The sequence below is a fragment of the Medicago sativa genome, chromosome 6, assembly GCF_051527215.1.
Source record: "Medicago sativa cultivar Bolivia chromosome 6, Bolivia_mono, whole genome shotgun sequence".
Lineage (NCBI taxonomy): Eukaryota > Viridiplantae > Streptophyta > Magnoliopsida > Fabales > Fabaceae > Medicago > Medicago sativa.
The window spans coordinates 94,902,314-94,927,793 of NC_140754.1; the positions used below are offsets into that span (position 1 = coordinate 94,902,314).

General features: G+C 39.9%; 1 pseudogene; it reads left to right on the forward strand.

Moving 5' to 3' along the window:
- Positions 1-1,369: 1,369 nt before the first annotated feature.
- Positions 1,370-25,480, forward strand: LOC146918435 (uncharacterized; annotated as a pseudogene).

The window sequence follows — 25,480 nt, forward strand, 5'->3', positions numbered from 1 at the left end:
AGGTGAAAAGACTAGTAAATAGAAGAGCAATGCTATTTGTAGCGAGACAATTTGTAGCGAATTTCTCTCGAATTGACTCTCACCCGATGAAATTTTACACTGGCCGGAAAACATGAGGTAGTTGATGACACCTCGTCATCTTAGTTTTCTTAGGCCTTTTTATGACATTTTGGATCATACTCAATGTAATTCTGGGAGCAAAGAGCCACAAAGAAGCAAAAGAGAAGGTTTTAGAGAAGTCAGAAATCGGTTACCGAAATTTATCATCGGTGACCGATTTTGCTGCTGATTTTAATATTGCCAACGCTGGAATTTTCGGCCACCGATTTGGGGATTTCGGCCACCGATTTTGCGAAAAGCTGGCACGCATTTTGGTTAATGAAGGGTGTTCGGCCACCGATTTGGGGGGTTCGGACACCGATTTTCTACAGCTCTATATAAAGGAAACTCGTTTTCAGAATTAGGGTTCACGTTTTTTGGAGATCAAGAAGCACAGAAACACAGAGGAAGAACTCGGGAGCACCATTGAAGGAGATTTAGCAAGGATCATTGATGAATCATTCTTGTAATCTTTCCTTTATCCCTTTTTCTTGCTCAACGACTATGTGTAACTAAACCCTCCATTGTTGGGGATGGGTAACCTAGATGAACATGATTGTCATATGACCTAGTTTTCATTATTGAATAAATTCATTGAATTGCTTTTCTTATCTCTGTTCTTAATGCTTTTATTGATTGATCACCTGTAAATTGATTTATGGTTTATATTGTGAAACGGAAGTGGAATTTATAAACGCTTTGAGATAAGAAATCCTTGCCTTTGTAATCTAGGAATAGATGCAAACCCTTGGAACCAATTGAGAATCTTTGTTCGTTCATGCTTAATTCTGATCTTAAAACTCACTAAGGAATTAGGTGTTTATTTTAGAATTAACGTTTCTGTCACTAAGGAATTAGGGCACGAATTTTATAGAGGATTCGGTAGCAATTAGATGAATCGATTCAATAACGATAATTAAGTTGTTAACAGGAATTAGTCATCTAGTAAAACTCATCCCCAACACCTTTTTCCTTATTAAATTTGAACCGTATTTACTCTGCTTAATTTCAATATTGCGATAAAAACAAATTACGTAACCTTTTGTTCAATTAAGTCCTAAGTTCTATTCAACAGTATAACGCGATCCTTGAGTTCGACACTCGGTCTTACCGTTTTAATTTTTACTACTTGAACGATTTCGTACACATGCGAAATACGCCATCAAGTTTTTGGCGCCGTTGCCGGGGATTGCCAAATCACTGTTGAATTTTATTTTCTTAATTGAAATTTTTTGCTCTGCAACAAAATTATTGTTTTTATTTTTGTTTTTAAAATTATTACTCACTCATTGTCTAACCTTGTATGCGAGGCCAGCCCTCAGCTGAACTTACCTTTATTCCAGAAGTTGAAAAGTACTGCCGAGCAATCCGGAAAGAAACAAAACTCAGAAAACTTCGAGAAAAGGAAGGGACTAGCGGAGTAGAGGTTGACACGGACGAGCAGTTAGACGAAGAGATGGCGGAGGGACAACAGCCACCACCGCCACCACCTGCAGAAAGACTTCTCGGTGACTATGGGGCTCGTGACAGAAACCGAAACAGGTTGACCATTACAAATCAGCCTGTGACGGTGGACAAGTTTGAAATCAATCCCGGTCTATTGCGGGAGTTGAAGGAGAATCAGTATGCTGGAAAGTACAATGAAGATGCCAACAAGCACTTGAAGAGTTTCTTGATACTCTGTGAGACAGCAAAAGTGCAAGGGCACTCTGAGGAAGCAAAAAGATTGAGACTGTTCCCGTTCACTTTAACTGATGATGCATATGAGTGGTTTGATTCCTTACCGGCTGGTAGCATAACAACTTGGAATGAGATGGAAGACAAGTTCTTGGAGCAATTCTTTCCTACAGTTCTATTTGTGAGAAGGCGACAAGACATTTCCAGCTTCCAACAGAAAGAGGGAGCGTCCTTGGGAGAAGCTTATAAAAGGTACAAGAAGTTACTCTCAGCATGTCCCGAGCACAACTATGATACTACAGTTCAAATGCAGATTTTCTGTAATGGTCTACTGTTATACCCTAATTTTGGACCTAAAAATACTTGTTTAATTCTTCTTTTCTTGCATTATAAGTCATTTGATATGTCTCTGATCAATTGCATCTTTCTCTGCATTTTATTTCAATGTTATTTGCAAAATTCATGAAAAAGGGTATTTTAGTCATTTCCTGCATTTAACTCATTTTAATCCTTGAAAATTGTTTGAGTCTGTTAAATTGGTTTGTATAAGTCCTTGTTTCAACCCCATGTCAAAATTCATTTCAGAAAACATCAGTTGAGTCATTTTTAGTCAGTTTAGCCCTAGGGGCATTTTAGTCATTTCATGTGTTAAAATTTCTTTCAATCTTTTAAAATTTTGTTTGAGTCCTTTCAAATAGTTTGAATAAGTCTTCATTTCAATTCTATGTCAGAATCCCTTTTAAAATTGCATTTGAAGTCATTTCGAGTCAATTTTGCCCCTAGGGACATTTTAGTCTTTTCATGTGTTAAAACTCTGTTTAAATTCTAAAAAATTGTCTCTGAGTCTTGTATAAGTTCTTGCTTTAATCTCCTGTTAAAAATCCATTTTAAAATTGCATTTGAGTCGTTTCTAGTCGTTTTAGTCCCTAGGGGCATTTTGGTCATTTCACATAATATCTCTGTTTCATTTTAATCTGCTTTGTTGTGTTTAATCGTCTCGCTTTACGTTAATTTTCATTTTTACTTTTTCAATTCAATTTTAGTTTAATTTTCATTTTAGTCCTCGTACTTTTGTTATTTACGTTTTAATCCCTTTTAAGTTGTTAGAGTCCAAGTGCCATGTGTCCAAATGTTATTGGTCTTTAAAAGTTTGTTAGATCCAAGTGCCACATGTCCCATTCCAATTGGTCCAAGCATCCCTTTCATCACCTATATAAGTCAAACTATGGTCAAAATTTCACAACACCAATCACTTTTTCACAAATTCCAAAAAATCACAAAAAAACTTTTTCATTTTTTCCCTCTTTTCTTTCTCTCACGTGGCTAATTTCCACCACCATAACAACCTCTAACCACCACTTCCTCCACCACTCAACCACCCTAACAACCTCCTAACATCACCTCTAACCAACTTTCTCTCTCTCTCTTTCTTCCCTCTCCACCGCAACCAACCCATCCTACCACCACTCCACCACCGTAACCTTCCTCTTCCACCATCAAAACATCCCACTCTTCATCCACAATTCGAATCCGTCAATACCAATTTCAAGTGCATACAATACGCAACGTTCCTTTTCAATCGCATATCACTGGAATTTCGGCAAGAATTCAACAACCAGAAGCAAAGGGGAGCTAAACCACATTGAAGAGGAAGAACGCAAACATAATCGAACCTGTTCAAGAAGCGGAAGCAAGGATCGATCGAATCAGTTTTAGGATTAAAAAGAACGAAGAGAAGAAGAAGGATCCGAGTTCAACGTCGCCGTCACAACAGAGCCATTCTCGCGGAAGAACAGAGGTAACCAATCTTTCACTATTCTTCCATTTTTGCTGCGTTTTGAATTTACTTGTTTGTGTGCTTCTTGCTGATTCGAAAACACTAGAAAATAGATGTCAAAAGATGAATCTCTTGGTGTAGATCTAGAACTTTTTGGTGTTTGTTTTCGAAAATTAATGGTGGATTTGAATAGAGGAGAGAAAAGTGGTTATAAATACGCGAAAATTTTTGAATTCGGAGAACTTTTGGAACTCCGGCACGGCGGCGCCACCACCGGCCACCGTGCCGGAAAACGAGTGTCTTGCCTGAGAAGAAGAAGGTGCAGGCGTGTTCTTTGGCCTGGAACGAGAAAGAAGAAGAAGGAAGCATGTGTTTTTGTGTTATAACTTGTATGTTCATGCTTTTTATACATGATCCATGGTTTGACCCATTTTTTTACTACCCATGACCCATGGTTCAACTGGATTTGCTCTTAGGCCCAACTGCATGTGTATTCTGCTTGTTCCTGTTATTTCCATTATTGTTTGGACCCCCAGTGTTGCTGTTTCCACCCTGTGCACTCAAGAGATCCTCCAAAAAATTCCTAAAAATTCCTATAATTTTCTTTGTATTTCTTGATCAATTTTGACATATTGCATGTCAAGATTGATCAAGAAATACTGAAAATTAATTTTGCTTTGGTTTAAAATGTTTCTTTTTATCTTTTTGTTGTTTTGTTGAAAACTTTGTTAAAAACTTGTAAAAATTTGGGTGAGCTTTATTGCGATAATCTTGATCGATTTAGGGTTGTTTCTTGTGTATTTTGAAGGCTGGAAATTGTTAGAAAAAATACATGTGGAATTGTGAGTATTTTGTGGTGTTTTTTTTATCCTATTTTGTGAAGCTTTTTGCACATTTTAGCTCCAATACTTTGGCTCATGATAATGGTTACTTGATGAGTGATCTTAGGGTATTGCTTGTTGCATAATATGTAGTTTTTGGTGCTGTTTTGAATGTGTGATAATTGTTTGCTTAGTTAGCAAGTCACTTGTTATTTTTTAATATGTGAATTAGTGTAAAATTGCCTTAATTTCATACCACGATTCCTTGGCTTACAATTTTTTCTTGTGGCTTTCACATTGGGGCTGAACCTAAAACCCCTTTGAAAATGCCAAAATGGATCTCTTACTTGCTTAGGAATTTTGGGTATTCTATTAAGTGCATTTTTTGCTACTTTTTGTTGTTTTCCCCATGTTGATACGCTTCATTTTCTTGCCACTTTTTTCTACTATCCAATGCCTATTATTACTAACCCTTTGTTCATTGTTTCATAAGCATCTCATATCACATTTTCATCTTTTATTTCTTGCACCTTTGTTTCTTACAATTTAATTTCATACAAAAACTAGAATGTAAACACTTAGGATTTCTTGTAATATTTTACTTCATGTCTTTTAATTTCTTGGCAAAGAGGCCATAGAATGTATCTAGGGTATAATGTAAAGGACAATGGACTCTAATAATGTACACCGACACAAGCACCGACACATTGCACACACACCACTTTAGATATAGTTAGAATATGCATGTTTAGATGTATGTTTAGGATTGTATGTTTAGATGTATGTTTAGGCCTTATACTTAGAAAAATCATTTTCCCAAAAAACTTGAACAAACTTCACTCAAACATTTTTTCATAATAAACCTTGGGGTCAAAACCCCATTGAATTTTCCATTTTCTTAATCAAATTTCAATGAAAATAATCAAACTTTGACTTCTTTTGCAAATCACTAATCAAACCTCACTATTTCCTAATCTCATGCCCTTGAGGCCTCTTTCTATTCTTCAAAATTCATTTTCAAACTTAAAATCAACCAACAAAAACAAAAACATTTTTGAGAGAGAACTACGGTGGATTTGATCCCTTAAACGGGTACGTAGGCAAGGAACAAAATTCCTTCAATTCAACTAAAATAAAAATCCAAAAACATTCTTCTCCCTCCAATTCTTCACTTAGAAATTCTTAGGTGTAAATATCATTTCAAAATAGCATTTAAAAATAAAGCGCGCGCGTAGAAATTAAAGACGGTTCCTATAGGTTACTATAGTCGTTATGGGTGCCTAACACCTTCCCGTAGCGAAAACAACTCCCGGACCTCGATTCTCAAGGGTTTTGCTTACTTTTTCCCTTCCCAAGAAAAAATAAGATATCACCGGTTTAAAAGGTTCAAACGTAATCAATGTTTGACACCCGAAAACCAAGATAAAACAGCTGGCGACTTCACTGGGGAAATTCGAGAGTTACGCCTAGTCTTTATTTCCACGCTTGCGCTTGTTTTTTTACTTGCTTCCTTTACTTGCTTTCCTATGTGAATAAATGTTTAATTTCTTGCAAACGTGTGGGGTGAGAATATCAAAAGTCCTGCACCCGGGCTGAGTGAACTTAGGATTTAGGAGGGATATAATCGACAATTCATTCCGGGGGTTGCCTCGTGTTTTGGATTATGCGATCAATCCCACATAGCTGAGGCATTTTGGAGGTGATGTTGTCGGCGCGGGTTGTCGCGTTTAGGCACTTTACTTCTAATTGTTCTATGACGCTATGAACCGTAGATAACCAAACCCATCCATGGCCATTTTCTAGGACGTAGTGCGGAGGCTAAACCGAGTGTCGTCTCGAGTTTTAGTCGTCACGCGATACTACACTCAAGCTAGACCTTCTTACGTATAATCATGGCGCGAGTGTTGTCTCGTGGCACCATGAGATACGTCGGAGAGGTTGCAACTTGGGAACCTTTTTAGAACCCGGTTACTATTATCCTAAAGCCCTAGTTTCACCGGACACCGTGTCCACCCATGGCTCCTCGACTTTGAACTTCAAACCCCCCATGTTTTCTCCGAACTTGAACATAATCATGCATTCATGCATACATGCATTCATGCATAAACCTTTTTATCATACATTGTTATCGAAGGGCTTAGACAAGTTGAATTTGTAAACATTGTAGGCATGAAGATGACTAAGTCCTACAAGTTCAAGGAAGTGGATTTGGCTAGTTTGAGAGATTTGGCACTCAAGATTGAGGATCCGACTGGTTTCCGACATCATTACGGGGCTTTACTTCCTATTCTCCATACTAATGTGGATGAGAAGCTTGTGCACACTCTAGTGCAATTCTATGATCCGGGGTATCGGTGCTTCACTTTCCCAGATTTTCAGTTGATGCCTACTCTAGAGGCTTATTCTTCCTTGACAGGTCTATCTATTGCTAAGGGGATACCTTTCTCAGGACCTGAAGATCCTCCTCCTCCATTGGTTATTGCTAAAGATCTCTATCTCAAGACCACCGATGTCTCTAAGAATCTTGTCACTAAGGCACGCATCCGAGGTTTCACTTCAGAGTATCTTCTTGGGAAAGCCAACCTCAATACCACTTGTCAGGACACTCTTGAGGCTATTCTTGCACTTCTCATCTATGGGCTTATTCTCTTTCCGAATCTTGATGGCTTCGTAGACATGAATGCTATTATGATCTTCCACTCCAAGAATCCGGTTCCTACTTTGCTAGCTGACACTTACCATGCTATTCACGATCGTTCCGACAAAGGTCGTGGATACATTCTTTGTTGTGTGCCTCTCCTCTATAGGTGGTTTATTTCGCACCTTCCGCAGTCTTTCCACGACAATCCGAGGAATTGGTCTATTTCACAGAGGATTATGGCTCTCACTCCTAATGAAGTGGTTTGGCTCACTCCCGCTTCTAGGGTCAAGGAAATCATCTTTGGTGGTGGAAAGTTTCTTAATGTACCTCTTCTTGGTACCCGGGGTGGAATCAACTATAACCCGGAGCTTGCTTTGCGACAATTTGGTTTCCCGATGAAAGACAAGCCCATCAGTCTTGCTACAGCTCCTTACTTCTTTCATTACTCCAATGCTCCCACCGGAATTAGAGAAGATTTCATGCAAGCTTGGACCAAGCTTCGGAAGAAAGAGGTAAAGCATATGGGTGTGAGGTCCGGTATCGCTCATGAGGCCTATACACAGTGGGTGATAAACCGAGCTGAGGAGGCTGGTACGCCTTACCCCTCTATGAGATATGTGTCTGCAACTGTTCCTACCATGCCTTTGCCTCTACTCCCACCTACCCAGGAGATGTATCAGGAGCATCTAGCTATGGAGAGTCGGGAGAAGCATCAGTGGAGAGCTAGATACTATGAGGCTGAGAACTTGATCATGACTTTGGATGGAAAAGGTGAGCAGCAGACTCATGAAGTCTTGACACTGAAGAAAGAGTTAGCTAAGGCTAAGAGAGAGATTGAGGAGAAAGATAGATTGCTTATGAGAGACTCTAAGAGGGCTAGGGGTGCCCGTGACTTCTACGCACGATACTGCAGCTATGAGTCTGAGTCTGAGGATGACGCTTCCACTTCCTATGCTTGAGGATTTCCATTACCTGTTGTTATTTCCTGTTGTTTATGTTGAAACTGTCTTGTAAAACTATATGTTGATTGTTTGTTTCCCGTTTATGTCAATTGTTGTTTAGTAATGTTTACAAGTTTATAATTTGTCTAAAACTCTCCGATAACATAAAAAGAGTCTTTTTTGCATATGCATTTACACATTTCATGCATCATATGCATTCATTGGTCACCAAAAAAACTTCTCTCGTGCTCATTGCCTCCTGGTTTTGTCCGCTGCAGTCTGAAAAGTGGCTCGTGTTCGCAAAGTCTACCAACCAGATAGAATTCATCAGACAAGATTTCACAAGAGAAGGATTATGGCTAACTTTGAAGAAGAAAATGCTCAGCTCCGTGCCGAATTGGCTGCTATGAGAGAAGACTTGGCTAAGGCTCATGACGCTATGTCCACTATGATGGCTGCACAGGAACAACCAGCCACTTCTGTTCCAGTTACTGCTGGGGTGATTCCCTCTATCCCACTGTCTACTGTGGCTACTGATGCTCGGTTTGCTATGCCCAACGGCCGTCCTTATGGCCTCCCACCTTTCTATTCTCCTAATACTGCTGCTGGTATCTCTGGTTTTGCTGGTCAAGGACAGATCCCTATGACAACTTTTGCTGGTGCAAGTACTTCTATGCCTCAGGTGACTACTGTTGTTACCGATCCTATTGTACACACTGTGCAACAGGTGATTGATGTCGACACTCCGCGTGGACAAGATCCCGCAATGGAAGCTATGAGAAGACAGTTAAGGGAGTTGGCTGGAGAACTCCGTGAGGTCAAGGCTAGCCGAGGAAACAATGGTGCTCCTGCTAAAGCTCGTGATCTATGCTTGGTATCCCGATTTGAGGTTCCTAAGAAATTCAAAGAGCCAGAATTTGACAAGTACAATGGGACTTCTTGCCCACACAACCATGTTATCCGGTATGTCCGAAAGATGGCTAACTATGCAGACAATGATGCACTGATGATCCACTGCTTTCAGAGTAGCTTGACAGATGATGCAGCAGATTGGTATACTAGTTTGAGCAAAGACAACATCCATACTTTTGAGGATCTGGCTGCTGCTTTTGAAGGACAATATGAGTTCAACACCCGTCTGAGGCCAAACAGGGACTCTCTCAAAGCCCTATCTCAGAAATCAGATGAAACCTTCCGTGAATATGCTCAGAGATGGAGAGGGGCAGCTGCCCGTGTTTCTCCTCGACTTGATGAAGAAGAGTTAACACAGACATTCCTGAAAACTCTGAAAAAGGAATATAAGGAGAGAATGATAGTCTCTGCCCCAAACAACTTCTCTGATATGGTTACAATGGGCACTCGACTAGAAGAGGCCGTCCGAGATGGTATTATTGTCCTCGAGAAAGGTGAATCATCAAACAGTGCACCAAAGAAGTACGGTAACGGTCATCACAAGAGAAAAGAGTCTGATGTAGGGATGGTGTCTGGTAACCCGTCTGCAGCAGCCATGCAACTACCTTTGCCCTATCAATACATGCAATACTCTCAACATCCTTTCTTCCCACCATTCTATCAACAATATCCTTTGCCACCGGGTCAACCACCAATGCCCGTCAATGCTATCCCTCAGCAAACACAACAACAGCCTCCTGCTCAACAGCAACGGCAGCAACAATAGGGTCCCCGACCCAAGCCTTCTTTTCCAACAATACCAATGCGGTATGGTGAGCTGCTCCCAACTCTACTGGCCAAGGGGCACTGCGTCACTAGACCAGGCAAGCCTCCGCCTAATCCATTGCCTCCCAGGTTCCGTCAAGACTTAACATGTGAATTTCATCAGGGTGCTCAAGGCCACGATGTTGAAGGTTGCTTTGCTCTGAAATATATTGTGAAAGATCTGATAGAAAAAGGACGTTTGACTTTTGAGAACAGTGTTCCTCATGTCCTTGACAATCCACTTCCAAACCATGCTGCTGTCAATATGATTGAGGCCTTTGAAAGGGTTCCCGTTCCTCAAGAGGATCCCGTGTTGGATGTCTGCAATGTCGTTACTCCCTTGGTGCCATTACATGTCAAGCTATGCCAGGCTTCTCTTTTCAAACATGATCATACTTCTTGTTCAGAATGCCTTCGGAATCCTATGGGCTGTTGTGTTGTGCAAGATGATATTCAGAGTCTGATGGATGACAAACACTTGATTGCCAGTGATGTATGTGTGATTGTGCCAGGCTTGACTGTTGAGGGTGCAGAGCCCCGGAGGGCTGGTGCTAGTATGGCCTCATTGAAAGATGCCCAGAAGGCTGTTCAAGCAGGGCAAGCTGCTGGCTGGGGCAAGGTGATTCAGATCTTGGAAAACAAGCGTAAAGAGGGCCTTGGATTCTCCCCAACCTCTGGTGTTTCAACAGGAACTTTCTACAGTGCTGGGTTTATTAATGCTATTGCTGAAAATGCTGCTGGAGGTGGTTACGTGCCTACCTTTGTTATACCAGGAGGCACTGTGAGAAATTGGGAAGCCATTGATGTTCCTTTAGTCATGCATGCTTCCATGTAATGTGTCTTGTTGCTCATGTTTTCTTTGTTTTCAAAATAACAATCCTTTCGCTCTGCCCAAGGCGAAAGTGATACCATTGTAAGGGCGTGTTTGTTTCGGCATTGCCGTTTTCAATAAAAGTTGTCGTCTTTCTCACGACTCTTTGTTTTTTTAGTGCCTTTTTCTTGGAAATAATGGTAATGCCAGAAAAAACCAAAACATCTGTATTTTTCTTATTAATTTCAAAAATCTGCATGAAAAACTTTTTCTAAAATCATCCCAATCATACTATGCAGATTGAACCATAATAAACCCGTTGAACACAGTGACCCTATGGTTCCTCCAAATTTTGAATTCCCTGTATATGAAGCTGAAGATGAGGATGATGATGATGAAGAGATACCGTATGAGATCACTCGACTGCTTGAGCAAGAAAGAAGAGCCATTCAGCCTCACCAGGAAGAGATTGAGCTTATCAACCTGGGTACTGAAGAGAACAAGCGAGAGATCAAGATTGGTGCTGCACTTGAGCCAGAAGTGAAAAAGAAGATCACTCAGCTTCTCCATGATTATCCAGATGTCTTTGCATGGTCCTATGAAGATATGCCGGGTCTAGATCCCAAGATTGTGGAACATCGGATACCGACAAGACCTGAATGTCCTCCTGTCAAACAGAAATTGAGAAGGTCTCGTCCAGACATGGCTCTTAAGATCAAGGCTGAAGTGCAGAAGCAAATTGATGCGGGTTTCCTCATGACAGCTGAATATCCTGAGTGGATTGCCAACATTGTACCAGTACCGAAGAAAGATGGGAAAGTTCGAATGTGTGTTGATTACAGAGATCTGAATAAGGCCAGTCCGAAAGATAACTTCCCATTGCCTCACATTGATGTGCTTGTTGACAGTACTGCTCAATCCAAAGTGTTCTCTTTCATGGATGGTTTCTCTGGTTATAATCAGATACGAATGTCTCCTGAAGATAGAGAAAAGACGTCCTTCATCACTCCGTGGGGAACGTTCTGTTATAAAGTGATGCCGTTTGGCTTGATAAATGCTGGTGCTACCTATCAAAGGGGTATGACCACTCTGTTTCATGATATGATTCACAAAGAAATTGAAGTATATGTTGATGACATGATTGTGAAATCAAGTGATGAAGAGCAGCATGTTGTGTATTTGAAAAAGATGTTTGAAAGATTAAGAAAGTACAAGCTGCGGTTGAATCCTAACAAGTGCACATTTGGTGTAAGATCTGGAAAGTTGCTAGGCTTCATTGTCAGCCAGAGAGGCATTGAAGTTGATCCTGACAAAGTCCGAGCCATCAGAGAAATGCCGGCCCCTCAAACTGAGAAGCAAGTCAGAGGTTTCCTCGGACGTCTGAATTATATTTCAAGATTCATATCTCACATGACCACTACTTGTGGACCAATTTTCAAATTGCTCAGAAAGAATCAGCCTGTTGTATGGAATAATGAATGCCAGGAAGCTTTTGATAGCATTAAAGAATACCTGTTAGAGCCACCCATCCTTGTCCCGCCAGTGGAAGGAAGGCCTTTGATTATGTATCTATCAGTGTTAGATGATTCAGTGGGTTGTGTTCTCGGTCAACAAGATGAGACTGGTAAGAAAGAGCATGCTATCTACTATCTGAGCAAGAAGTTCACCGACTGCGAGACTCGGTATACAATGCTTGAAAAGACTTGTTGTGCTTTAGCTTGGGCTGCCAAACGCCTGCGTCATTATATGGTGAATCACACAACTTGGTTGATATCCCGAATGGATCCAATCAAGTACATCTTTGAAAAGCCCGCTGTTACTGGAAAGATCGCGCGTTGGCAGATGTTGTTGTCTGAATATGACATTGTATACAAAGCTCAGAAAGCAATCAAAGGAAGTATCCTTGCTGAGCATCTTGCTTGTCAACCTCTTGATGACTACCAGCCGATTAAGTTTGATTTCCCTGATGAAAAGATTATGTATCTGAAAGCAAAAGATTGTGAAGAGCCACTGATCAATGAAGGGCCGGATCCCAATAGCAAATGGGGATTGGTGTTTGACGGTGCTGTTAATGCTTATGGTAAAGGAATCGGAGCCATCATTGTAACTCCGCAGGGGCACCACATTCCTTTCACCGCTCGAATAACTTTTGAATGCACAAACAATATAGCTGAGTATGAAGCATGCATCTTGGGCATTGAAGAAGCCCTTGATCTGAGAATCAAACACCTTGACATCTATGGAGATTCTGCACTTGTTATTAACCAGATAAAGGGTGAATGGGAGACTCATCATGAGAAGCTGATCCCATACCGTGACTATGCAAGACGTCTGTTGACATACTTTACCAAGGTTGAGCTACACCACATCCCTCGGGATGAAAATCAGATGGCCGATGCTCTTGCTACTCTGTCTTCTATGTTTCGAGTCAATCACTGGAATGATGTGCCTGTAATCAAAGTGCAACGTCTTGATAGACCCGCTCATGTGTTTACCATTGAAAATATGCCAGATCAAGCTGATAAGGTTGTGAATGATAAAAAGCCTTGGTATTACAACATCAAGCAGTTCTTGCAGAATCGTGAATATCCACCTGGTGCTTCCAACAGGGATAAAAAGACCTTGAGACGATGGGCTAGCAGGTTCCTTCTGGACGGAGAAATCCTATACAAGAGGAACTATGACATGGTCTTGTTGAGATGTGCTGACAAACAAGAAGCTGAGAAATTGATGCATGATGTACATGAAGGTACTTTTGGGACCCATGCTTCGGGTCACACCATGTCAAGAAAACTGTTAAGAGCCGGCTATTACTGGATAACCATGGAGCGGGACTGCCACAAACATGCTAAGAGATGTCACAAATGTCAAATTTATGCTGACAAGATTCATGTGCCTCCACACGCTCTCAATGTTATATCTTCCCCATGGCCTTTCTCTATGTGGGGCATTGACATGATCGGAAGAATTGAACCAAAAGCTTCCAATGGACATCGTTTCATTCTAGTGGCGATTGACTATTTCACCAAGTGGGTTGAAGCTGCTTCCTATGCCAATGTGACCAAGCAAGTGGTTGTCAAGTTTATCAAGAATAACATCATCTGTCGATATGGTGTTCCTAATAAGATCATCACTGACAATGGTTCCAATCTGAACAATAGCATGATGCAAGCTTTATGTGAAGAATTCAAGATTGAACATCACAACTCTTCTCCTTATAGACCTCAGATGAATGGTGCAGTTGAGGCCGCTAACAAGAACATCAAGAAGATTGTTCAGAAGATGGTCACTACTTACAAAGACTGGCATGAAATGCTACCTTTTGCCTTGCATGGTTACCGTACTACAGTGCGTAGTTCAACCGGGGCAACTCCTTTCTCTTTGGTGTATGGTATGGAAGCAGTTCTCCCTCTGGAAGTGGAGATTCCATCTCTTCGAGTAATCATGGAAGCAAAATTAACTGAGGCTGAATGGTGTCAAAGTCGGTATGATCAATTGAATCTGATTGAAGAAAAACGTATGGATGCTATGACTCATGGACAGTTGTATCAAGTACGGATGAAGAATGCTTTTGACAAGAAAGTCCGACCTCGAGAATTCAAGGAAGGCGAACTTGTATTGAAAAGAAGGATAAGTCAACAACCCGACCCAAGGGGCAAGTGGACACCTAACTATGAAGGTCCTTATGTTGTCAAGAAGGCTTTCTCTGGTGGTGCTTTGATTCTTACACACATGGATGGTGTTGAACTCCCAAATCCTGTTAATGCCGATGTAGTCAAGAAATACTTTGTCTAGAAAGAAAAGAACAGCGTGGTAGGTCGAAAACCCGAAAGGGCGGCCTAGGCAAAAATGCGCTTCCCGGTGGATCGAAAACCCGAAAGGGCGATCCAGGCAAAAGTTAGGGACCAAAAAAGTGAAAATGAAAGAGCTCGCTGAGATTGTACGCAACTCAGGCAAGAATGAACGCCTCGATGAGCCGAAAACCCGAAAGGGCGGTTCATGCAAAAATGAGGTTGACAATAAAAGACAAGTAACTATATCTGGCAAATCACCATCACCCCTTGGGGCATCTACAACTGTCAATGATCGTCTTCATCAGAGGCTTCTGTACTTGTGAATTCAAAATTTCTATGAAATGTAGCGGTCATCGTGTTCAATGTATCACCAACCAATAAAATTACCATTTTCCAAGCTTTGTAAATCCGTGAAGTCATGCCTTTGGCTGACTTTCACTCTTCTACATCAATTTGAGCCTGTGCTAATGTTTGAAATTCTATTCTTCTTTCTACTTTCAATGCTATATACAAAATATTTTCTTTCTATTGGATAAAGTCAATGTCTGAAACAAACATCTTTTGAAAATTGAAAAATCTTTTTCTGTCTATTTTGAAAGCAAACCTGAGCAATAGGGTACATTTCAATGAAACATGCATGAATGAATGAGCGTCAATGTCTATTTCAACACATGTTACAAGCAGGTTACTCCCCAGGATGATCTGTGGTCAATGGCAAGAATGGAAAAACAGAATGAAATGAAAAAATGAAAAAATACAAATGAAAAGCTCGCTAAGTTGAAAACCCAAAAAGGCGGCTTAGGCAAAAATGAGCACCCCGCTGATTGACAACCTATGAAGGCAATTCAGGCAAACATGGGGCAATGAAAAGAATTTACTCCCCGGTGAATCGAAAACCCGAAAGGGCGGTTCAGGCAAAAATGGGGTTTGAAAATGAAAAATGGAAGAATGAAATATTGAAAAAAGCATTGACCACAGATGCGAACATCCGATGTTTACCCAGCACTGACACGCCTAGCAACGGCGAACTGTGTCCAAGAACCTTCCAAGGGTCCTCCTTTACAAGTTTTATTGCCCTCAGCCATGGTTTCGATACGTCTCTCAACGACGGTCTCTCCAAAGAGGTTTTCCCCCTGTGAATATGTTGCAGCACGAGCCACTACGTGCCCAATCTTCCAATGTCTTGTCTGCCTTTGTGAAACTTCTCTGCCAAGTTACAAACCAATCATGCATTTCAAGCATTCATACATGCATAATCATGCATTTTATGTGCTCATATATCCAAAAATCTTGTTATACCATACATACATGTTGCATATCCAACTGTCAACTGTCAAATTCAATGCCAATTTCAATTTCAATTGCAAACGTCAAATGTCAATGTCAAATGTCAAATGCCAATGTCAATGTTAATGTCAAATGCCAATGTCAATGTTAATGTCAAATGCCAATGTCAATGTCAATGTCAATGTTAATGTCAAATGCCAATGTCAATGTCAATGTCAATATCCAATGTCAATGTCAATGTCAAATGTCAATGTTAAATGTCAATGTCAATGCCAATATCAATGTCAAATGTCAATGTCAAATGTCAATGTCAATTTCAATTGCCAAGCCAATGTCCAATGTCAATGTCAATATCAATGTCAAATGTCAATGTCAAATGTCAATGTCAATTTCAATTGCCAAGCCAATGTCAATGTCAATTTCAATTGCCAAGCCAATGTCAATGTCAATGTCAATGTCAATGTCAATTTCAATTTCCAAGCCAATGTCAATGTCAATGTCAATTTCAACTTTCAATTCAATTCAAATCAATGTCAATTTACTCTTGGGCCAACAAAAATGGTCATGTCTATTTTCAAACCAGGTCAATGACAATGTACCCTCAATTGGTATCTTGTTAAACCAGACTCTCAATTTGTATCTTGTTACTGGTCAAGTGCCAGGTTCAATCCAAAAAAGAACCACTTGTACCTGCTTATATACCTATGCTTCCGGAAAAACGGCAAGTTCGATAGAACAGTTTGTACCCAGCTTATGTTCTGTTATCGGTCAAACGGCAAGTTCGATAGAACAGTTTGTACCCAGCTCATGCTTTGTTATCAGTCAGACGGCAAGTTCAATCTGAAGAACAGTTTGTACCCAGCTTATGCTTTGTTATCGGTCAAACGACAAGTTCGATCTAAGAGAACAGTCTGCACTCTCCCACATGATGTGGTGATAATCCAACAAGCAAGTTCGATCCAAAGAAACAGCTTGTATCAACCCTTTTGTCTATGTCTCCAGCCAAACGGCCAGTTCGATCCGAAGAACAGTTTGTGTCTGTCTATCTGTTTGTATTTTCAATCAAGTGTCAAGTTCGATCCAAAGAACAGCTTGTATCTGCCTATATGTCTATGTTTCCGATCAATTGTCAAGTTCGATCCAAAGAACAGCTTGTATCTGCCTATATGTCTATGTTTCCGGTCAAGTGCCAAGTTCGATCCAAAGAACAGCTTGTACCTGTCTATTTGTTGCCCGTTCTTTCTACCTTGATGTCTATAAATCCCTTGGTGGTGTGACACAGCCCGTAGATTCCGGTTCGATTGTCTTGCCTTCATAAATGAAATGTTGCATGGCATTCATGTTTTTGAAAATCTGAAAGCGTATTTTTATGTCCAAAAGCAGTGCAAATGTTAATATTTAAGTATCTTCGTCCCGTCAATTCTAAGACTTCGTCTCTTGACTCTCCGGACAAAGAAACTTAAATAGGGGCCGCTGTTATACCCTAATTTTGGACCTAAAAATACTTGTTTAATTCTTCTTTTCTTGCATTATAAGTCATTTGATATGTCTCTGATCAATTGCATCTTTCTCTGCATTTTATTTCAATGTTATTTGCAAAATTCATGAAAAAGGGTATTTTAGTCATTTCCTGCATTTAACTCATTTTAATCCTTGAAAATTGTTTGAGTCTGTTAAATTGGTTTGTATAAGTCCTTGTTTCAACCCCATGTCAAAATTCATTTCAGAAAACATCAGTTGAGTCATTTTTAGTCAGTTTAGCCCTAGGGGCATTTTAGTCATTTCATGTGTTAAAATTTCTTTCAATCTTTTAAAATTTTGTTTGAGTCCTTTCAAATAGTTTGAATAAGTCTTCATTTCAATTCTATGTCAGAATCCCTTTTAAAATTGCATTTGAAGTCATTTCGAGTCAATTTTGCCCCTAGGGACATTTTAGTCTTTTCATGTGTTAAAACTCTGTTTAAATTCTAAAAAATTGTCTCTGAGTCTTGTATAAGTTCTTGCTTTAATCTCCTGTTAAAAATCCATTTTAAAATTGCATTTGAGTCGTTTCTAGTCGTTTTAGTCCCTAGGGGCATTTTGGTCATTTCACATAATATCTCTGTTTCATTTTAATCTGCTTTGTTGTGTTTAATCGTCTCGCTTTACGTTAATTTTCATTTTTACTTTTTCAATTCAATTTTAGTTTAATTTTCATTTTAGTCCTCGTACTTTTGTTATTTACGTTTTAATCCCTTTTAAGTTGTTAGAGTCCAAGTGCCATGTGTCCAAATGTTATTGGTCTTTAAAAGTTTGTTAGATCCAAGTGCCACATGTCCCATTCCAATTGGTCCAAGCATCCCTTTCATCACCTATATAAGTCAAACTATGGTCAAAATTTCACAACACCAATCACTTTTTCACAAATTCCAAAAAATCACAAAAAAACTTTTTCATTTTTTCCCTCTTTTCTTTCTCTCACGTGGCTAATTTCCACCACCATAACAACCTCTAACCACCACTTCCTCCACCACTCAACCACCCTAACAACCTCCTAACATCACCTCTAACCAACTTTCTCTCTCTCTCTTTCTTCCCTCTCCACCGCAACCAACCCATCCTACCACCACTCCACCACCGTAACCTTCCTCTTCCACCATCAAAACATCCCACTCTTCATCCACAATTCGAATCCGTCAATACCAATTTCAAGTGCATACAATACGCAACGTTCCTTTTCAATCGCATATCACTGGAATTTCGGCAAGAATTCAACAACCAGAAGCAAAGGGGAGCTAAACCGCATTGAAGAGGAAGAACGCAAACATAATCGAACCTGTTCAAGAAGCGGAAGCAAGGATCGATCGAATCAGTTTTAGGATTAAAAAGAACGAAGAGAAGAAGAAGGATCCGAGTTCAACGTCGCCGTCACAACAGAGCCATTCTCGCGGAAGAACAGAGGTAACCAATCTTTCACTATTCTTCCATTTTTGCTGCGTTTTGAATTTACTTGTTTGTGTGCTTCTTGCTGATTCAAAAACACTAGAAAATAGATGTCAAAAGATGAATCTCTTGGTGTAGATCTAGAACTTTTTGGTGTTTGTTTTCGAAAATTAATGGTGGATTTGAATAGAGGAGAGAAAAGTGGTTATAAATACGCGAAAATTTTTGAATTCGGAGAACTTTTGGAACTCCGGCACGGCGGCGCCACCACCGGCCACCGTGCCGGAAAACGAGTGTCTTGCCTGAGAAGAAGAAGGTGCAGGCGTGTTCTTTGGCCTGGAACGAGAAAGAAGAAGAAGGAAGCATGTGTTTTTGTGTTATAACTTGTATGTTCATGCTTTTTATACATGATCCATGGTTTGACCCATTTTTTTACTACCCATGACCCATGGTTCAACTGGATTTGCTCTTAGGCCCAACTGCATGTGTATTCTGCTTGTTCCTGTTATTTCCATTATTGTTTGGACCCCCAGTGTTGCTGTTTCCACCCTGTGCACTCAAGAGATCCTCCAAAAAATTCCTAAAAATTCCTATAATTTTCTTTGTATTTCTTGATCAATTTTGACATATTGCATGTCAAGATTGATCAAGAAATACTGAAAATTAATTTTGCTTTGGTTTAAAATGTTTCTTTTTATCTTTTTGTTGTTTTGTTGAAAACTTTGTTAAAAACTTGTAAAAATTTGGGTGAGCTTTATTGCGATAATCTTGATCGATTTAGGGTTGTTTCTTGTGTATTTTGAAGGCAGGAAATTGTTAGAAAAAATACATGTGGAATTGTGAGTATTTTGTGGTGTTTTTTTATCCTATTTTGTGAAGCTTTTTGCACATTTTAGCTCCAATACTTTGGCTCATGATAATGGTTACTTGATGAGTGATCTTAGGGTATTGCTTGTTGCATAATATGTAGTTTTTGGTGCTGTTTTGAATGTGTGATAATTGTTTGCTTAGTTAGCAAGTCACTTGTTATTTTTTAATATGTGAATTAGTGTAAAATTGCCTTAATTTCATACCACGATTCCTTGGCTTACAATTTTTTCTTGTGGCTTTCACATTGGGGCTGAACCTAAAACCCCTTTGAAAATGCCAAAATGGATCTCTTACTTGCTTAGGAATTTTGGGTATTCTATTAAGTGCATTTTTTGCTACTTTTTGTTGTTTTCCCCATGTTGATACGCTTCATTTTCTTGCCACTTTTTTCTACTATCCAATGCCTATTATTACTAACCCTTTGTTCATTGTTTCATAAGCATCTCATATCACATTTTCATCTTTTATTTCTTGCACCTTTGTTTCTTACAATTTAATTTCATACAAAAACTAGAATGTAAACACTTAGGATTTCTTGTAATATTTTACTTCATGTCTTTTAATTTCTTGGCAAAGAGGCCATAGAATGTATCTAGGGTATAATGTAAAGGACAATGGACTCTAATAATGTACACCGACACAAGCACCGACACATTGCACACACACCACTTTAGATATAGTTAGAATATGCATGTTTAGATGTATGTTTAGGATTGTATGTTTAGATGTATGTTTAGGCCTTATACTTAGAAAAATCATTTTCCCAAAAAACTTGAACAAACTTCACTCAAACATTTTTTCATAATAAACCTTGGGGTCAAAACCCCATTGAATTTTCCATTTTCTTAATCAAATTTCAATGAAAATAATCAAACTTTGACTTCTTTTGCAAATCACTAATCAAACCTCACTATTTCCTAATCTCATGCCCTTGAGGCCTCTTTCTATTCTTCAAAATTCATTTTCAAACTTAAAATCAACCAACAAAAACAAAAACATTTTTGAGAGAGAACTACGGTGGATTTGATCCCTTAAACGGGTACGTAGGCAAGGAACAAAATTCCTTCAATTCAACTAAAATAAAAATCCAAAAACATTCTTCTCCCTCCAATTCTTCACTTAGAAATTCTTAGGTGTAAATATCATTTCAAAATAGCATTTAAAAATAAAGCGCGCGCTTAGAAATTAAAGACGGTTCCTATAGGTTACTATAGTCGTTATGGGTGCCTAACACCTTCCCGTAGCGAAAACAACTCCCGGACCTCGATTCTCAAGGGTTTTGCTTATTACTTTTTCCCTTCCCAAAAAAAAATAAGATATCACCGGTTTAAAAGGTTCAAACGTAATCAATGTTTGACACCCGAAAACCAAGATAAAACATCTACGTCTGGCTACTAGACAAGTCCTCGACACAGCTTCTGGTGGTTCCATAAATTTCAAAACCGCCTCTCAAATAATCAAAGTCATTGAAGCTGTTGCACTTAATGAACAAATGGAGATGTATGATAGAACTGGTGGTACAAGGGGAGGACTCATAGATCTGAATCAACTTGAGCTCAAAAATGCTCAAAGCATACTAACTGGTAAGCAGATTCAAGATGCAGTAGCTGCTGAAGTGTCAAAGAAAATGACAGCACTTAACTTAACTCACCCCCAAGTTGCTCCGGTAAATCAAATGAACACTGTCAAATGTGATTGGTGTGCTGGCCCTCATTTCACTATGCATTGTGATGTGCCCGTGGATGCAACCCAAGTAGAAATGGTGAACTACCTCAGCAGTCAAGGGAACCAGATTAGAAATAACCCTTTTGCAAATACATATAATCCAGGCTGGAGGAACCATCCAAATTTCTCATGGAAAAATCAACAAGGTGGTTCTCAAAATCAACAACAAGGGGGTTATCAAGGAGGTCCATCAAACCAAGCTCCAAATAAGGCGGATTGGGAGTTAGCAATTGAAGCAATGGCTACCAACATGAATTCCTTAGCTCAAGAAACCAGAGAGGCTCAAAAGAATACAAGGGCTTCGATCAAAAATCTTGAAACTCAAGTTGGGCAAATTGCTCAACAACTCACTCAAAGAGCTCCAGGAACCCTTCCAAGCAACACTGTTATCAATCCAAGGGATCATGAAAATGTGAACATGGTTACCACAAGAAGCATGAAGAAGGATGAATCATTATCATCTCAAGCTAAACATGATGGAGGTGACTCGCCTCCTGAACTAATTGAAGTGGAGGTTGAAGTGCGTGATCCTGGTGTTACTCAAGTTGTTGAAGAGCCTGAAAAGAAAAAGAAAGATGAGGCTCCAAAGCCACAAATCAAGCTGCCTTATCCTCAAAGGGTGAAGAAAGAAAAAGATGAAAAGTGCTTTGCAAAGTTCATTGAGATGTTCAAGAAGCTACAAATCAACATTCCTTTTGCTGAAGCTATCCAACAAATGCCTTCATATGCAAAGTTCATGAAAGACATCCTTTCAAGAAAGAGAACAATCGATGATGAAGATGTGATGCTCACCGAGCAATGTAGTGCGGTCTTGCAAAGAAAAATTCCAAGGAAACTAAAAGACCCCGGGAGTGTCACTATTCCTTGTACAATTGGGGATAGAACTTTTAAGAAGGCGTTGATTGATCTTGGAGCTAGTGTGAGCTTGATGCCGTTGTCCATATATAAGAAGTTGGGCATTGGAAGGGTACGAGACACAAGGATGACTCTACAGTTTGCAGATAAGTCTTACAAATTCCCCTATGGCATAGTTGAAGATGTTCTTGTGAAAGTTGATAAATTCATCTTCCCGGTAGATTTTGTCGTTCTTGAGATGGAAGAAGATGATGATATTCCCTTGATACTAGGAAGACCGTTCTTGCAAACCGGAAGGTGTTTAATTGACATGGAAGATGGCACTTTAACGTTGAAATTCTTTGATGAGGTGGTAAAGTTGAATGTTCTTAAAGCTATGAAGCACCCCGAAGAGAAAGAAAAATGCTATAGGGTCGACATGATCAAATCCTTTGTGAAAGAAAAGCTCCAAAAAGAGATACCAGCCCTACCACTTGAAAGAGTCTTAAGCTTGCCACCGGAAAGTGCACAAGAGAGTGAGGATCCTAAAGAATGTGAAGTCTTAGCTATGTTGGAGGCCTCTCCGTCCCACAACCGTCGCACCCCTACTAGGTGGGAGGAACTTCATCCTCAAAACGAAGTTGTGGAGAAATCAAAAGAAGCACCAATAGTTGAACTCAAACAACTACCTTCTCACTTGAAGTATGTGTTCCTTGGTGAGAAAGAGAAGTACCCAGCCATCATTAGTTCTAACTTGAGCAAACTTGAAGAAGAAAAACTGTTAAGGGTGCTTAGAATGTACAAGGGTGCTTTGGGTTGGTCTATTGAGGATTTGAAAGGTATTAGCCCTACTTTTTGCATGCACAAAATTCTGATGGAGGATAATTTCAAGCCGGTGGTGCAACCTCAACGAAGACTAAATCCAGCCATGAAAGAGGTAATAAGAAAGGAGGTTGTCAAGCTACTTGAAGCAGGTATCATCTATCCCATCTCAGACAGTTCGTGGGTGAGTCCCGTCCAAGTTGTTCCTAAAAAGGGTGGGACTACCGTGGTTACAAATGAGAAGAATGAGCTGATCCCAACACGTACAGTCACCGGGTGGAGAGTTTGTATTGACTATAGGAGGCTGAATACCGCAACAAGGAAAGATCACTTCCCACTACCTTTCATTGATCAAATGCTAGAGAGGTTAGCGGGTCATGAGTACTACTGTTTCTTGGACGGGTACTCTGGTTATAATCAAATTGCGGTGGCACCTGAAGATCAAGAGAAAACTGCTTTCACATGTCCTTATGGGATATTTGCTTACAGGAGGATGCCATTTGGGCTATGCAATGCCCCTGCCACGTTTCAAAGGTGTGTCATGTCCATATTCTCCGATATGCTTGAAAAACATATCGAAGTTTTTATGGACGATTTCTCTGTCTTTGGCTCTTCTTTTGATAATTGTTTGCATAATTTATCTCTTGTTTTGGAAAGATGTCAAAAAGCTAATTTAGTCCTAAACTGAGAAAAATGCCATTTCATGGTGAGAGAGGGAATTGTTTTGGGTCACCGAATCTCCCACAAGGGGATAGAGGTTGACCAAGCTAAAATTGAAGTAATTGAAAAACTTCCTCCTCCCACTAATGAGAAAGGCATTCGAAGCTTTTTAGGCCATGCAGGTTTTTATAGGAGGTTTATCAAGGATTTTTCAAAAATAGCAAAACCCCTTACTAACTTGCTTGTAAAAGACATTCCTTTCCAATTCAATGATGAGTGCTTTAATGCTTTTAATACCTTGAAACAAAAATTGATCACTGCCCCTATTGTCATCGCACCTGATTGGTCACTACCTTTTGAAATTATGTGTGATGCAAGTGACATAGTTGTTGGGGCAGTACTTGGTCAAAGAAAAGATAAGTTGTTGCATGTTATCTATTATGCCAGCCATGTTTTGAATCCGGCACAACTTAACTATGCCACCACTGAAAAAGAACTTCTGGCTGTTGTTTATGCTTTTGATAAATTTAGATCTTACTTGTTAGGGTCTAAAGTTATTGTTTACACTGACCATGCTGCACTAAGGTATTTGTTTTCTAAGCAGGACTCTAAGCCAAGGCTTCTTAGGTGGATACTTTTATTGCAGGAATTTGATATAGAGATCCGTGACAAGAAAGGATCGGAGAACACGGTGGCTGACCATCTTTCTCGCCTGGAGAAGATGGATGAAACAGAGGAGAAGAGGCCTATCAAGGACCTCTTTGCTGATGAGCACATCTTAGCTTTCACGATGGTGCCGTGGTTCGCGGACTATGCGAACTACATGGTGGGTAAGATTATTCCTCTTGACTTTAACTCCCAACAACGTAAGAAATTCCTACATGACTGCAAGTCATATGTTTGGGATGAACCATTTCTGTATAAAAGGGGGGTTGATGGTTTGTTAAGAAGGTGTGTCCCCGAAGATGAACAAGAAAAGGTGTTGTGGCACTGCCATGACTCCAGCTATGGGGGACACTTTAGTGGGGATAGGACTGCTGCAAATGTCCTTCAGTCTGGCCTATTTTGGCCTACTTTGTTTAAAGATGCGTTCACCTATGTTAAGAAATGTGACCGCTGCCAACGCACAGGAAATATTTCAAAAAGAAACGAGATGCCACAAAATCCTGTGTTAGAAGTGGAAATCTTTGATGTGTGGGGAATTGATTTCATGGGACCATTCCCATCCTCATACTCAAAGATGTACATTTTGGTGGCAGTGGACTACGTTTCTAAGTGGGTGGAAGCAATTGCCACGCAAACCAATGATGCTCAAGTAGTGGTTGCCTTCCTTAAGAAAAACATTTTCTCATGCTTTGGGGTTCCTAGAGATTTAATTAGTGATGAAGGCACCCACTTCCTCAATCGAAAGATGGAGGCGTTGTTGAAAAAGTACAATGTGCATCATCGGATTGCCACACCCTACCATCCTCAGACTAGTGGACAAGTAGAAGTGTCCAATAGGCAAATCAAGCAAATTTTAGAAAAAACTGTGAACTCGTCCCGAAAGGATTGGTCTCTTAAGCTTGATGATGCCTTATGGGCATATAGGACTGCCTTCAAAACACCTATAGGTATGTCCCCTTTTCAAATTGTCTATGGAAAATCTTGTCATTTGCCCTTAGAGCTCGAACACAAGGCTTTGTGGGCAACTAAGCTCCTTAATTTTGATCTTTTTAAAGCAGGTGGGTCTCGAATTCTGCAACTCCATGAGTTGGATGAATTCCGGAACTATGCCTACGAGAATGCCAAAATCTATAAAGAAAAAACAAAAAAATGGCATGACAAAAAGATTCAAATTAGGGAGTTTAGAGAAGGGCAACTTGTTCTACTTTTTAATTCCAGGTTGAGGCTGTTCCCTGGAAAGCTGAAGTCAAGATGGTCCGGGCCATTCAAAGTGGCGAAAGTTTACCCGTACGGTGCTATTGAGGTACAACACTTGGATTCTGACAAGACCTTCAAGGTCAATGGACAAAGACTCAAACCATACTATGGGGGAGAGTCGGAGCGTTCAAGGGAATCCATTTCGTTACAATCCACTTGA